Genomic DNA, 15,321 nt, shown 5'->3' with positions numbered 1-15,321 from the left:
CAAGTTGCTGAATATCATACGTTTTGGATAGAAAGATAAGGGGTAGGCAACCTTCTTCCTGAAATCAATTACTAGTAAATGATGCACTGGTGATTGACCTGTATGATTGGTTAACCCACACCCACCCCCGTTCTTAAAGACGGTTAATGAGATTTACTAGTGTTAACAATTCATCATACAATCAGCAAATTAGAAATTCAATTCCAGATTTTTCTATTTAAACATATTTTTTTTTAAAGTGCGTTAAGTGTTTCGATAATAAAAAATGTTGAAGTTCCTTCATAACGCACTTTGAATTTTTTTTTTCAAACTGCGTTAGCTTAGTCCTAAGTTTAACGCGTTTTATTTTTTTTAAGTGTGTACTTTTCTCAAAGTGCGTTGCCACATACGTTATTTAAAATCCACTATAAATCACAAAACTTGTGTGCTATAATTCTTTAGAAACTGTACAAAGAATGTATGGTGTATCAAATCATTTGATAATGAGAAGATGGGATAAATAAGTAAAATTAATGTAAGTAGTCAGTTTCATGTGTGTATTTCAAACCTGACAATGTAGTGAGAATCATGTGTGTCTAACTGGTGGGTCACGTGGTCTGATGTAGTGGAGTTCAGGGGAAAACCCAAATTTTTGATATAATGAATTTACGAATTATCAGCCCCCTAGGCTAATAAGAGTAGACAGTCTTTTATAAATTTGCTCAAATTTTTTCTTCACGACCCTTAGAAAATAGTGTAGTGACTCTCTGGTAAAAAGTCATGTGTAGTGAGTTTCATGTCTTTACGAGTATGTGTGTGTGTGTGTGTGTGTGTGTGTGTGTGTGTGTGTGTGTGTGTGTGTGTGTGTGTGTGTGTGATTGTGTGTGTGTGTGTGCGTTCGTAAACACTGGCAACTGAGAGCCGACGTCAAGTTACACAGCAACAACTGAGAACACAAAATTCAAGTGAGGACAAAAATCTGGTCCTCAGTTGAATTTCACCTTAGAAATGCTTAAAATCATGCCATAAACCTTATATGTGAAAATTGGTGCATGGACCAGTTGGAAGTATTTTTCCGTTTTGTGTATGTTGTGTGTGTATAATTATCAGCCCGTCAGCATGGCGGTATACACACATCGAAGGGTAACACGCATGCGCGGGTTAAAACGGAAGTTTACATTCTATCTGGATCATATAAGCGCTTGAAAACATACAGATATCAAGGACGATCAATGTCGCGTAAAAAGATAAAGGTAAGTATTATTTGTTTTGGTTTTTAACAAATATATTATCGCATAGTGTGTGTTATAAATATGTTAAGGAATTTATTCAACAAACGGAAATTTACATCCATACTTGTTTTTTCGATTAAATTGAATCATACCTTCAGTTACAAATACAGTGCAAGAAGCTGTGTATGATCGATACAAACTGGTATAATGGTAAATTATTTCCAACAGTATAAGTCAGTATTTACTTAAAATCGTTAATATTATACATGTACATAAACCATCACATACAATTTCATACAACTAACTAAAGATGTCACAACACAAATTGCTCATTATCCTCTATAGGCATCCATATTAACAGCCATTGTCTTTGCAGGATGATCATTGTATTCATTTATTACATACAGACGATGTGCAATTTTCAGAGCAATATTAATTAATGTGTTATCAAACGAAAAGCTAGGTATGCACAATAAATGTGCCATACAAATATTAATTGCATGGCGTTAAAGAAAATATCCAATGGCATGTAAACATGAAATCAGAAAGTACGGGGGACGTGTAGAGGAAAATAAAAGCAATAATTTCATTTTAATTAAGTTGCTAACCTAGCTATTATGACATGAAAACGTGTTATAAATAACCATTATAGTTTGTACATTGTTGATTTTGAAGTAGTTTGTACTATGTAAACACAATATATCAACATCATTTTCCCCAACACCCCTCCCTTAAGTAAATTTTAGATCCGCGCCTGTTTGCATATCATTACATCATACAACTTATATATGAATTAATATGATATCCCAGAAATTTGTTCTTTTTTAAATGAAAATATATCAACGAATCAATTTAAGCTATAAATGCACAATCAATATAACATACCAATTGCAAGGCGTAAAAGATTATTAAATGAAAAGATACCAACGAATTTAATACACACATATAAATATAAAGACTCAACAAAAAAAAACACACATTGTAACCGCTGGCAATTGGAAAAAAATGAAGGCATTACAATTAGCGTCAATTATCAAAATTTAATTATGTAATGACTATAAGTATCCATCATTATATTTTTGTGAAATATATCGTTGTGTATGATTTTAATTTTTGTGATTGATTATTTGTGGTGTATCTTCTCGTCTGAGGCTTTAGCTAGGGTTTTAATGCGTACAGTTTTTTTTAAACACAATTTAAATAAATCATGACTTACCTTTAATGTTACAGTTTAACTTATTATACGTTTAATAACATTGCTGTTTTCATTTTTATCTGTCATTTGCATAAATATAATAACATGTGCTTTAATAAATTATATTATGCCAGGCGCGGATTCCACTAAAAAAAATAAGGCCGTGAAGGATCGTAGCAGCTACGTGGGGCTACGTACATGTACATGTAGCAGCTACGCTGTTGAACAGAAACCTAGACAAGCCGCTACGTGGATATACCTAGCTTACATATTTAATGCTAAGCATCAAACTCGAAATTGCTACCTCAGTTACCACTTTGTACCAAACTTGATATTTATCCTATTTAGTTATATTTAGTTCATATGATAAGTTATTATGAATTTTAACTTGTACTGTACGTTATATTTCCGCTTGAAATTAACAAAATATGTCGGTTTAATAAGTGGTTGCCTGAATTTAAAGACCTAGCGGCTAGGCTGGTAGCTTATCGTAATGTTCAATATACCTAGATATCCATATATATCCATATCCATATGTTCATTCGCCCTAAAACGCGTTCGCCCTTTGACGCCGTTCGCTCTAATTTCCGTTCGCCCTGAAATGTGTTCGCTCAAGGCCCGTTTGCAATATTAAAATATAATTTTAAAGCGATTTTTTGTAAATAAAGTTTCAAATTATATAAGATAAAAAACCGCATTCAGTGGATTCAACAAATATTATAGTGTCCAGATTAACCTCCGTGTTGCTGCATGGCCAACTTAGAAGATTAATTATTAATAATGAATAAGATTCTTTTGATAAGATAAGGGCTATAAAAACTTTTATTCTGAATCAAAAAAGCCGCTGCTCGTATCCTCATTGGATTAAATTGTTTTCAAAACAAAGCGAACATATAGAAAAAAGCTTTCCATAATTTTCAGTTTAAATTATTAACCATTAATTAACATTTTCCACTGTTAAAATAATTATGTCTTAAACATTTAAAAAAAGAATACTTTGATTTCAGTTAAAGTCAGTTATTTAAAGAAAATTTAGTTTTATTGAACAATTGTAAACATTGTTAACGGAATTAAAAACATAACATCGATGATAAATGTTGGATGAAAAAGATAGAAAAATTAAAACTTCTTTATTTTCTTTAACTGACTTTAATTGAAATCACAGTATTCTTTTTTTTTTTAAATGTTTAAGACGTAATTATTTCAACATTGACAAGCAAAAAAAAAAAAAAACACGTAATTCACTAATCGTTATAATGCCTATTTTGTTGATTTGCACCCCCCCCCCCCCCCCCCCCCCCCGATGCTACGTTGGACTTGGGCGAACAGGTAGGTGGGGCGAACGAACCCGGTACCTTTTTGCGCATGCGTTAAGGATCATCAAAATGGCGAAAGTTGACTGCATGTCATCTTTCCAACTAGTAAACACTAGGTACGAAACACCTTACAATACCTTTTGCAGCTGGAGCCGTTGGAAGGTATTTATCCTTATGTTTGCCTGTGTGAAGGGAGGTTTAATCTATTTTTGCCGAAACGATCGATTCGGTAGGGGTACCTGTCATGGGTCCTGCATGAAGTCCACTCGTTGACGTTGAGAGGATGTACCCAATCCTTCGTCGTTTTTAAACTCTCTCTCTCTCTCTCTCTCTCTCTCTCTCTCTCTCTCTCTCTCTCTCTCTCTCTCTCTTCTGCTTTTGACGAAGCTCCCACTGGACACATTGAAACATTGAATGTTGTGATGCTCTAACCGTCAGGATTTGTTATACACAATTTTGGTGTAAATTAAAAAATGTTTGAAAAAAATTAATTTTTAGCTAAAGAAGAAACCCATTTTCACAACAATGAGGCTTATTGTTATTTCTTGCATAAACCCTTGACAAAAGTTGAGTTCATGAGACACATTACACCATCATTAAAAATAAAACACCCAATGAAATCGCAGCGTCTATTTGTTTTTTACATTGTTAAAGTTTAAAGGCCGAACATTTTACAAACGCCCCCTTTTTTACCTGTACAAACTTCAAAATGATGCCGCTTGTCAATCAAGTTTGAACAATAGCACCCATTTCGATGGACGTGATCGTCCGAGCTTGATCTGTCCAGGTCCGCTGATTTCTGTTTGCTAGCAATTAACAACGTTATCTTTGATATCTTCCGTCACGTATAAAAAAGGGGAATTAAAATTGAACTTTTAACATTACCAATATTAACATTGTTTTATAGAAAATAAAAGTCAGTAATTGAAAATTTGCAATTTATATTTGTATGTGACCAACTAAATTCCACGAAGATGCATAAGCAGTTCCAAAACATGTAAAAAAAAAAAAAAAAAAAAATATTTAAACAATCTTATGAGCTACTAAAGCTGTATTTACTGGAAATACACTCAACTAGAACTTTTTGCACGAAAACGTCACTAAATGGAAAACGAACTCCAATAATACTGTCATCATAAAAAGGCTGAATTTACATTCCACATTCCTAATATATAGTGGTTTGAATTCTTATACAATTATATTTATTAAAATTGACTTCCTAAACATGAATGTCAAGTGCTAAACACAATGTACTGAGTTACATTTTTAGAGCAGAATTAATTTAATGATTTTTTAAAATTGTACTTTACACACGTGTAATTCGGACAATGCGTAACATTTCCGTAACAAATTGCTTCATATCATTAGAACAACAACATATTCAAACTAAGACCAATTCTGACTGATTAATTATTAATATTTATTATAGTCCCCTACAGGTTTTCACCGGAGGGGACTATAGCTTTCCTCTGCGTCCGACAGTCCGTCCGTCTGTCTGTCTGTCCCACTTCAGTTTTCCATACTTTTTTTCTTTATGTGTTTGAGGAATAATATGAAATTTGCTGAACAGCTTCAAAATGTCAAACTAATACAGATCAAGATTACACTTTTGTAGCGTCTGGTTGACATATTTTCGAGAATTTTTTAATGTTCGGGTTCGATATTCTGCATAACAGTGCATTGTTTTCACAATTTCCACAAACCGGAAGGGAACGTGTATTGCTAATGCAATACTCTCAGAATGCTTGTTTACTGTGTATTAATTCGCTTCTTGTGTTTAATGATTAGCAGCGTTCATGACCGCTGATAGACTGCAAGCCCCGGAGGCTTCTACACCTCTAGAAATTAAGCCCCACCCTCACCTGAGATTTACCACCCGGTAAAAATGTGCGCGGTCTTTAAGGACAGTCAAATGGTATAAACATTATTATGTTCTCCCACCCATAACTACTATTTAGACTCATCTATAAAAGTTATCTAACAGTTTCTTGTTATTCGACAGAATGATAAGGGTTTTTTTTCTGTTTACTTTTATGATCATCAGTTTAAAATTTGTGATTATACATAGAGAAAACTGTTTTATAAACTACTGGGATTTACTATAATCTCTCAATCTTTGCAGTGTGGAAAACAGTAAACAAACAAAAAAATGGATGTACGTGCTTTAGCATATTGAAAACCATGTCAAGAAAAGATCGAAAAAGAGTTAATCCCATTGAAGAGTCAAGGAAATGGAGTGAAAAGAATATTGATCCACCAGGATTTAATAGAAGTTTATTTGAGAACAAAGGTAAGGAAAAATTTTTGAATTGCCCTAAATTAAACTTCTGAATTTTGTTTGGAGACCAATCTAGTTGGTATTATTCCTCTATTGTGAGTTAAATATTTCATGAATCCTATTACTTTTGCGTGCTTCATGGTTATCAACAGGTATTACTCCATATTATCAATAAATTCTATTATATGGCCCGCTGATAGCTGCAAAAATATATATACATTAAATTTAAAACCAATTAAGGAACTTCATTTTCCAAGGAAGTACATGTAATTTTGAATAAAAAATTCAGTTGACTAGTGACTACTGTGGATTCATCATTGTTGAAGAACATTTTCAGTATTAAAATTTTCAAAGAAGATGTTCCTAAATTAGTTTAAATAGTCCAAAACCATGTGGAACTTTTTATGTGCAATAAATATACAATTTTTGCATGGGTGGAACTGTAGCTCTACGGTCTGTCAACCTGAATTTCACGTGGAGCTACTGTTCTGCAAAAATACAAAAATTTTCTTTTGTACAAATTCTTTGACATGATATCAGTGCAATTCATCTAATAGTATATACATGTACATATGACAATAACATATAAATTGAAATCAACAATTTCTTTATAATTTCCATGTAGCTTCCTGTACGCTTATATTATGTATTTTAGGCAGAGGAGTCAGAACAACTGTCCGCAGAAATGCAGGCGACTTTTTGTTAGTGTATACAGGAAAGGTTATAACACAAGGAAGGTGAGAACTTGGAAGAAGGGTTCTCATCTGGCTACAGATTTTGTTTACAGAGATTTGTGGTAAGTGTCTAGATTCTCATGAAATACCTTTTTGTTTTCTTACGTACCTAAATATATGGATATTGGTTTAATGCCAGGCCATGGCTTAATCAAGTATAGCTAAACATATTTGGCTGGTTTTATGGTGGTAGTCAAGGGTTCCAGCAGTTGGAAAATTCAACATTCAAAGATTTTAGAAAAGTGAACACCTTTATTTGTATGGACTAAATAATGTTGTCACAGAGATAGCTGTCATTTCTCTTATGGTAATTAATTTAAAACATATTTTTCCATCACTGAATCTCGCAAAGACAAATGAATCTATTTACAACTTTTTTTACATCATCCCAGAGGGAAGTCAAATTACATACTTTATTCCTGTGCACTGTTTGAATCCTAAATAAAAATCCCCTCTCTGTTATACTACTCTGGCTCCAATTGATGACTATCTCAGATCATTAGCTTCAATTAATCTATATACTGATAAACTAGTTCCATTTCTACATCACTCTAACTCTATAAAAATCTTAAAGGGCCTAAAGAAAAAATAGGTTTGTTTCTGCTTTCCAAACCGACCCTGAAAAATACTGCTATCTCAAAACTTTTTTTTGCCATTTTTCAGTGAGGGTGTTAAATTTTCGTTTTTTTTTTTCAAATCATCAATTTTTTAAAAATTTAGTCAGAGAAACGTTTGGACAAGTCTGTTTATTACATCAACGTTGAAAAAACGCTTGAAATTAAAAATGGCAGGACATTCTGCAAACAATAGCACCCATGCAAGGCTCCAATTTTCAAAAGCTAACTCATAAAACTTGACCACTCTAGACGTTAATTTGCTTCATTCTTAATTACCCTAACACGTACAGCTTGAATTGTCTGAATAACGCATTCTAAAATCACTATAATAATTACAACTAATACACTAAAATTTACTCCTCATCACATACATGAAGAAACATCACAACTACTAGTATACAACAGTCTGCATAATATTATAATAATGAGAGTGTTGTGTTGTGCAGTACTATGCTTATATATAATAACCAGGAATTATTTGCATGCACTTGCTTCTTGTTTGTGTGACAGAGAAAGAAAAAATATAAAAACATTGTCATCTATCTGAAATGCATGCTAGGCCTTACAGTACTTAAGTACTGTAAGGCCTAACATGCATTTCTGATAGATGTATATATTTTTAAATTTTTAACATGTCTTAAAAAAAATTAATCTATAATAGTTTACACAAGCCTATATTATTTTTATTTCTTTGATTTAAACAAAGGCTCTATCCAACTTTTTACTAAAGAAAATGAGTTCTTGTAGTATTATAAACATATATTTTGGTATGAATCTTTTATTAATGTAAGCAATTAATTTACCTCGATCATTTATAGTGTTGATGCATCAGAAGAAGATGGTAGATTGGGAAGGCTTGTGAACCATGGGAGCAAGAAAGAGATCAACTGCAAAATGAAATTAATAGGGGAAGTGCTATGTCTTTTTGGAACCAGGTATTTACAAAATAATTTTGCTTGTTTACCGTGTACTATAGGCTTACTGCTACTGATTTAATTATCATGATTAGGCCAACATTTTTTTTATTTTTAAGTTTATGAACCCAAAAGTTTTAAGTCCCATAGGAGGAGAAAATGAAAACAAAAAAATATTTTTTCAATACATTATCAACATTATTTTGTCATGTACATTATATAAGTTTCACTGAAAAGATTTCTTATAACTGTGGTATTTCTCAACTTGGTAAACATATTGAGTAAACATATATGGAAACAGGCTCTGTATATTGTTGAAGCACAAATTTTTGTGGGGTTGAAATTTCGTTGTTTTATAGCAAAATAATGTTTTATTAAGATTTAATTTCGTCATTTTAAGAATATCTTAAATGTTAACTATCTGGTTTAAAATTCTCATCTCCCCCTTGGCAGATTTAGTGTAATTCATATAATGCCATATAGCGGTTCTTCTGAGTCATTTATTGTTCTTGAAAAAACACAGTTGTGTTCATAATGGCAACAGCAATACAGCATCACTTTAAAGTATGTCACAACAAATACCGAAAATAAATTTCTCTTCAGCTCATCCTGTAGGTGCAGGAAGTAATAGATAACTTGAGATACATGGTAAAAACTGCCAAATGTATATATCTTCCTCAAACTAATTTTTCTGGATTCGTGCAATAAAAGCAAGTATCACTTTGCGCCGCCGTTACTGTGAATAAGCTGAATAAAATGAACAATTTGATTGGATGCCCTGAAAAGTCATTATTAATAAGCAAGTTATGTTGAAGTTGGCTAAATATGCCCAGGGGGAGATGAGAATAATGAATCCGACATTTGGCTAGCGAAGATGCTATGTCTTCCATGTTATGGTATTTTGATATCATTTCAAACTGGTCCAATATGGTAACAATTAAAATGCTAACAATATATCAACTCAATTTTTTTATCGGTAAATTATAGTACGTGTAGTTACATTGATGTCCATTCTAAAGGGGCATTATGTTGCATGAAATTTGATTGTACTATTTGACAAACAGTAACCAATCATAATGAATGTCTTATACAGAAATATGTTCACTAATTTTGAATTGAATTAAATCGAAATTGATCTAGAATGAACCGAATATCAAAATTAATTTTGTCGTGAATTGTAATGCATTTGTATCATGATATTTCACCCCTATTGTCCTTATACATGTTATACCCTGTCAACAAGTGTATAATGAAATGTACTTGTTTAAATAAATTAAAGTAATTGGTTACACAACTTTAGTTGACTATCAAATTTTACTATTATTCACAACAGAGATATACATGAGGGAGAAGAGCTATTATATGACTATGGACTCAAGTCTTATCCATGGAATTCTAAGGTACAGTGAAAATTTGCTTTTAAAAGTTGGATTTTGATAACTTATAGGTAAATCCTCCATCACAAGGAAGCTGGTGGCCGGCATATGCTTTAAAAATAAATTGTCAGATTTTGTATTATTCATTGAATGCAAATCAATTTATTTAGGAGAAAACAAAACCTAGTAAGTCTAGCTTAAATTGTAATATTACAGTGGTCTTTATTACTGACAACATTCCTTTTTAGCTCACCGAGACGAAGTCAAGGGGAGCTTATGCTATACTTCTGGCGTCGGCGTCCGGACCTGGTTAAAGTTTTTGTTGCAGGTCCTGTATCTAAGCTATTACTTGTCCTATCTTCACCAAACTTGCATGGATGATACATATTGACGTACTTATGGACCTGAAAGACTCGGATGCTGAATCTGGGTCCTAAATTACAGATGCTGAAGGAGGTTAAGGCTTTTGGAGCAGGTTAAAGTTTTTGTTGCAGGTGCCCTTTGATAGCAATATATAAGTTACTCCTGGTCTTAACTTCACCAAACTTGCATGGATGGTGTGTCTTATAATACTGATGCACCAGACAGGCTTGAGTGCTGAATCTGAGCTATAGGTTTCGGATGCTGGAGAAGTTAAGGTTTTAAGAGCTGGTTAAAGTTTTTGTTGCAGGTGCCCTCTGAAGATAATTTCTTAGTTACTACTGGTCCTTACTTCACCAAACTTGTATGGTTGGTGCGTCTTATGATACTGATGCACCTGACAGGCTTGAAAGCTGAATCTGAGCCATAGGTTTTAGATGCTTGAGGAGGTTAAGGTTTTTGGAGCTGGTTAAAGTTTTTTGAGCAGGTGCCCTCTAATGTTATGTCTTAGCTACGCCTAGTCATAACTTCATCAAACTTGTGTGGATGGTGCGTCTTATTATACTGATGCACCTGAATGGCTTGAATGCTGAATCTGAGTCATAGGTTTCGGATGCTGGAGGAGGTTAGGTTTTAAAAGCTGGTTAAAGTTCTTGAAACAGGTGCCCTCTGATGATGATATCTTAGTTATTACTTGTCCTAACTTCACCAGACTTCCATGGATGGTGCGTTTTATGATACTGATGCACCTGACAGGCTTGAATGCTGAGTCTGAGCCATAGTTTCGGATGCTGGATAATGTTAAGTTTTTTTTAACAGGTCACATGTTACATACTAGATAATAGTACTATTTCAAACTTATATAGTTGATTAAACTGTAATATGAAAGAATCGCAGAGGAAGCTTCAGATGCAGAGCTTGATCTCCATTATCAAGGATGCTAAAAAATATATCTTTAGTTATTACAGGTCCTAACTTCACCAAACTTGAATGAATGGCGTCTTATAATACAGATGCACATGATAGGCATGGATGCTGAATCTGAGCCTTAGGTTGCGGATGCTGGAGGAGGTTAAGGTTTTAATTGCTGGTGCCCTCTGTTGATGATATCTTAGTTATTACTGGTCCTAACTTCACCAAACTTGCATGGGTGATGTGTCTTATGATACTGATGCACCTGACAGGCTTGAATGCTGAATCTGAGCCATAGGTTACGGATGCTGGATGAGGTGTAGTTTTTTGGAACAGGTCACATGTGTAATAGATGATAGCTTGCATAGTTGATTTTACTATATTATAAATGAAACGCAGAGGTTGCTTCAGATGCAGAGCCTGATCTCCATTATCAACGATGTTAAAGAAATCTCCTACCTCAATTAAACCTGCTTGATAGAAAGATGAGGTTGTTATTAAATGATATAACATGATTCCTATGATTAAGTATTGTATGATATGAAACACTATTGTTTAATATGATACAAAATATTATATGTTATATTGTAAAAAGTTATATGATACTATATAAATAGTGCCTGTTTGGGAGGGTAACAGTTGAAATTGACACCCCGAGAAAACCATTGTCAACCGACGCGAAGCGGAGGTTGACAATGGTTTTCGAGGGGTGTCAATTTCAACTGTTATCCTCCCAAACAGGCACTATTTATTTTGTTATACTGAATGTCTTAATTTTTAAGAAAATTTTACTGCTTTTATATAGGAATAACGTGAATTCTACAGCGAACCGTACGCGCATAATTTTCGCGCATGTAACATTTTTTAATGTTACCCGTTGCTAAGTGCGTTACTAACGCTGAGGGTAATAGTAAATATTATTAACTGCGTCTTAACCAATCAGATTTCAGTATTTAACATGAAAGTATAACAAAATATAATATTGTATCAATTTTTTTTTATATTTTATGATATGATATTGTATCATGATATTGTTCTGTTTAGTATTGTATATTATGATACATTCTACTACTAACAGTTATTGCCGAGATCAAAGAGATGCCGCGGACATTATTCTTCAATATACCACGAACGTCATCAGTAAATTATCAGATCAGAAATACCTATTTGTCTCGCACTGATCATGGAAGTACAACTTCAAACCGTAAAAAGTTTTAAAACCATGTCAATTTCACGTGTTAGTTCCAGTCAAAACAATGTGTATTGCCTCAAATCTTTATTTTTAAGAGATCAATGCGGCTGTTCCTAGGACCTCCCTGGCACATTTTCACTGCGTGTTTTTACATAAAATATATAACGTGTAGTAGTAATAATCATATTAAATTGCCCTTAAAATATTAGGAATGTGATTCAAAGATTTTTAATAAATAAGTAAAGAGTATTAAAATCCTAAGAAAAAGTCTGTCGTCTGCATGTGATTCCTTTGATCGATACACATGTAAACATTACTAACAAAACCGTTGGGGTTACACAGAACAGCCGTCAAAATGACCTAGATCGTCTCTCTATAGGAGAAACGATCTGTAGAAATACTGGGCTGTTAGTAGAATAGAAATAAAGTTCTTGTTTTCGTGAATGTTGCAGGATAACCTCCTCGGTCTCGAAATGTTGTTTGAAATATAAAAGCCTCGGCTTTTATATTTCAAAACAACATTTCTCGACCTCGGAGGTTATTCTGCAACATTCACGAAAACTCGTACTTTATTTCTTAATCCATGAATATCCAAGATCATAAAGTATGATTTTCATATAATATGATAAAGGTGGTCTCATAAAGGTGATGTCTCATAAGGGTGATGCCTCGTCTCGGTGAGCTTTGTAATCTGTGATTACCTATGTTTTTATATTCTAGGAACATCTGCATTTTTTGCAGAATTATTGGTTTTTTCGTATTGTTTTACTTTTAAATTTATTTACTAACCAGTGAGATGCCCCTAATTCAAACGAGTGGGGGATATACTGTTTTATCCATCTGGGTCTGTTTGTTCATCTGTCTGTATGTTGGTAACAAATATCTGTCACATTCTTCTTAAATTGGCAACTATTATTTATACAGTTGCTTGAGATTTTAACACACTCATTGTATAGGCATATGACATATGGTGGGAGTCGTTTTTGTACAAATTAGATGTCACTTTCCTATGAAATGACAAATGTATTCTTAGACTTGAATTTAAAATAAATTTTCATTACAGTTTTCTCAGAAATTGCTCATCGCAGATGCGAGAGATTTTAACACATGTACTCTTTGTTTAGTGGTAGGCATTCCATTTAATGGGATTCATTTTTGAGCACATCTAATGTCCACTTTCTGTTACATTATGACTGTGTTTATTTTGTATATTCACATCAGGGTGGGGTATAACTAGTGAGTATTGACTCACAGATTTCTTGTTGTTTTAGACAAACCATCTGCCCCTAAGGGACCATTCAGTGTGTCCAATCTCACTGCTTCATCTGCTGACTTGAATGGAAGCCAACAACAAAAGATAACAGTTCTCCAGTCACAGGCTATGTTATTGAGTCCAGACCTAGCACCAGAGCAAGATGGAGCAAAGTGGCCAAAATGGATGACAACACCACCAAATACTCTCCCAAAGACCTCATTGACTATCTGTTCAGGGTGTCTGCTGTTAATGAGGAGGGACAAGTCTCACCACTAGAGACCAAAGAACCTGTGAGACTTAAGAGGAAGATAGGTAAGAGCCTACATATGTTGAAATGTATGCTTAAGTGTGTAAGATAATGTATGATTACTGGTTAAATATCTTTGTTTCTCTTTAGATGTTCTATCTTCAAGTCAAAGTCAAAGTGTCTAAACTTGGTCCCGATTTTGTGACACTGGATTGGAAATCACTGTCTTCAGATGGAGGCTCCAAGGTGACAGGGTATGTGGTGAAGCAGAAGAGAGGCTCTGATGGTGACTGGGAGGAGGTGGCCACTCTAAAGGCCATTGAGACGTCTTACAAGGTCCCCAAACTTGATGAAGACCAAGAGTATTTCTTTTCTATAACTGCCCTGAACCAGAACGGACAAGGAGAAACCTGTGAACTGGACACGTCTGTTGTTCCAAAGAGACCTCCAGGTAAACTTGAGCTAAAACTCATTGTTTAAGCACTTCATACACTGTATTTACAAAGCTTGGTGTATGATTAAGGCTAACCAAATGTTTGTATTTACATGATCTTTGATTAGGTCTGCCATCAAAAGCACTGGGTTTATTTTGTCTGTAACAATGCCATTTCATGAAAACGTTTTCAATACACATCATGTATTTTGAGTATTCTGATTTTTTTCTGTTGTTGAGATTTCTTTTCAAATGCATATAAAAAGTGTATTTTATGTGCATTTTCAGAAAAACCATCGCCACCAGTTGGTCCAGTCATACTCTGAGGCATTCAGAAAACCTCTTTGGTGTTAGCCTGGAAACCCAGCAAGAATGATGGCAGATCTCCTCTAACAGCTTACTATATTGAAATGAGGGACCCTGATAATGGATCCTGGTCTGCAGTCACCAAAGTGACCCCAGACATCACCAGCTACTGTTTCTTATGATTTTGTTTTAAGATTGTCTAGAAATGGTGTTTGGAACTGGAGATAAAGAAGATCCCCCAAGCAAAGAACTTAAAAAGCAAAGAGGTATTTGTCTGAATTAAAACTGAAAGTAAACAAAAAACTAAAGTATAAGCTTCTGCCATACAAAATAGCCATGCAGAGAGTAATGCATGTTTATGTATTTTTGAAGCTGGATTTTATGTCAATATGTTATTTGATTAAGGCAGTTGAACTTGTAAGTTGTAATTTGTTGTGTTACTTCCAGGTTTTAAAAGAATAAGTGGAGGAAGAAAACCTAATGGACAGCAGCTGAGAAAGCAGCAGTTACGAGGCAAATGGGCCAGTTTTTAAATCTAAGGACCCTGCCAAAAAAACATGACTGTGACCTGGCTCTTCAAAAAGAAGAGAGTTTGAAAAATTGAACCTGGAAACAAGTCAAAGACTTTGTTAGAAATACAAACTTGAAGCTACTTAAACAGTAGGATTCAAAAATGAAATGTTTCTATAATGAAAAGAAATTTTATAATATTCAGAACTAGAGACAGATCAGAAATGTAGTATATGTGCATTGATTTACTTGTTAGTTTTCTAGAGAGAGAGACAGAGGGGCTTTTGCTTTTGCTTTAAAAGTAATTTTTAGTATCTTTATAATGATTTTGAATATTCATTGTAATAGTGGTTGTCTTATGAAGAAATTTTTATGACAAGTAAAATAAAGCTGTAAGCTCCTGTTAGCCTTCATGATACACATAAACCTGATAAAAGCCTTTTTATAGTGACAGATTTGGTGTCT

General features: G+C 33.8%; 1 long non-coding RNA gene and 1 pseudogene across 1 annotated transcript; both read left to right on the top strand.

The window, feature by feature from the left end:
• Positions 1 to 1,116: 1,116 nt before the first annotated feature.
• LOC128167985 (uncharacterized) lies at positions 1,117 to 6,729 on the top strand. Its single transcript, XR_008241279.1, has 3 exons — positions 1,117 to 1,232; positions 5,845 to 6,012; positions 6,656 to 6,729. It is a non-coding gene; the product is annotated as an uncharacterized LOC128167985 (long non-coding RNA).
• Position 6,730: 1 nt separating this feature from the next.
• Positions 6,731 to 15,024, top strand: LOC128167984 (twitchin-like; annotated as a pseudogene).
• The last annotated feature ends 297 nt before the right edge of the window (positions 15,025 to 15,321 follow it).

The sequence above is a fragment of the Crassostrea angulata genome, chromosome 10 (assembly GCF_025612915.1).
Source record: "Crassostrea angulata isolate pt1a10 chromosome 10, ASM2561291v2, whole genome shotgun sequence".
In the NCBI taxonomy this organism is placed as follows: domain Eukaryota; kingdom Metazoa; phylum Mollusca; class Bivalvia; order Ostreida; family Ostreidae; genus Magallana; species Magallana angulata.
Note: the sequence above shows the minus strand (reverse complement) of the source record. Positions and strands in the feature narration are given on the sequence as shown.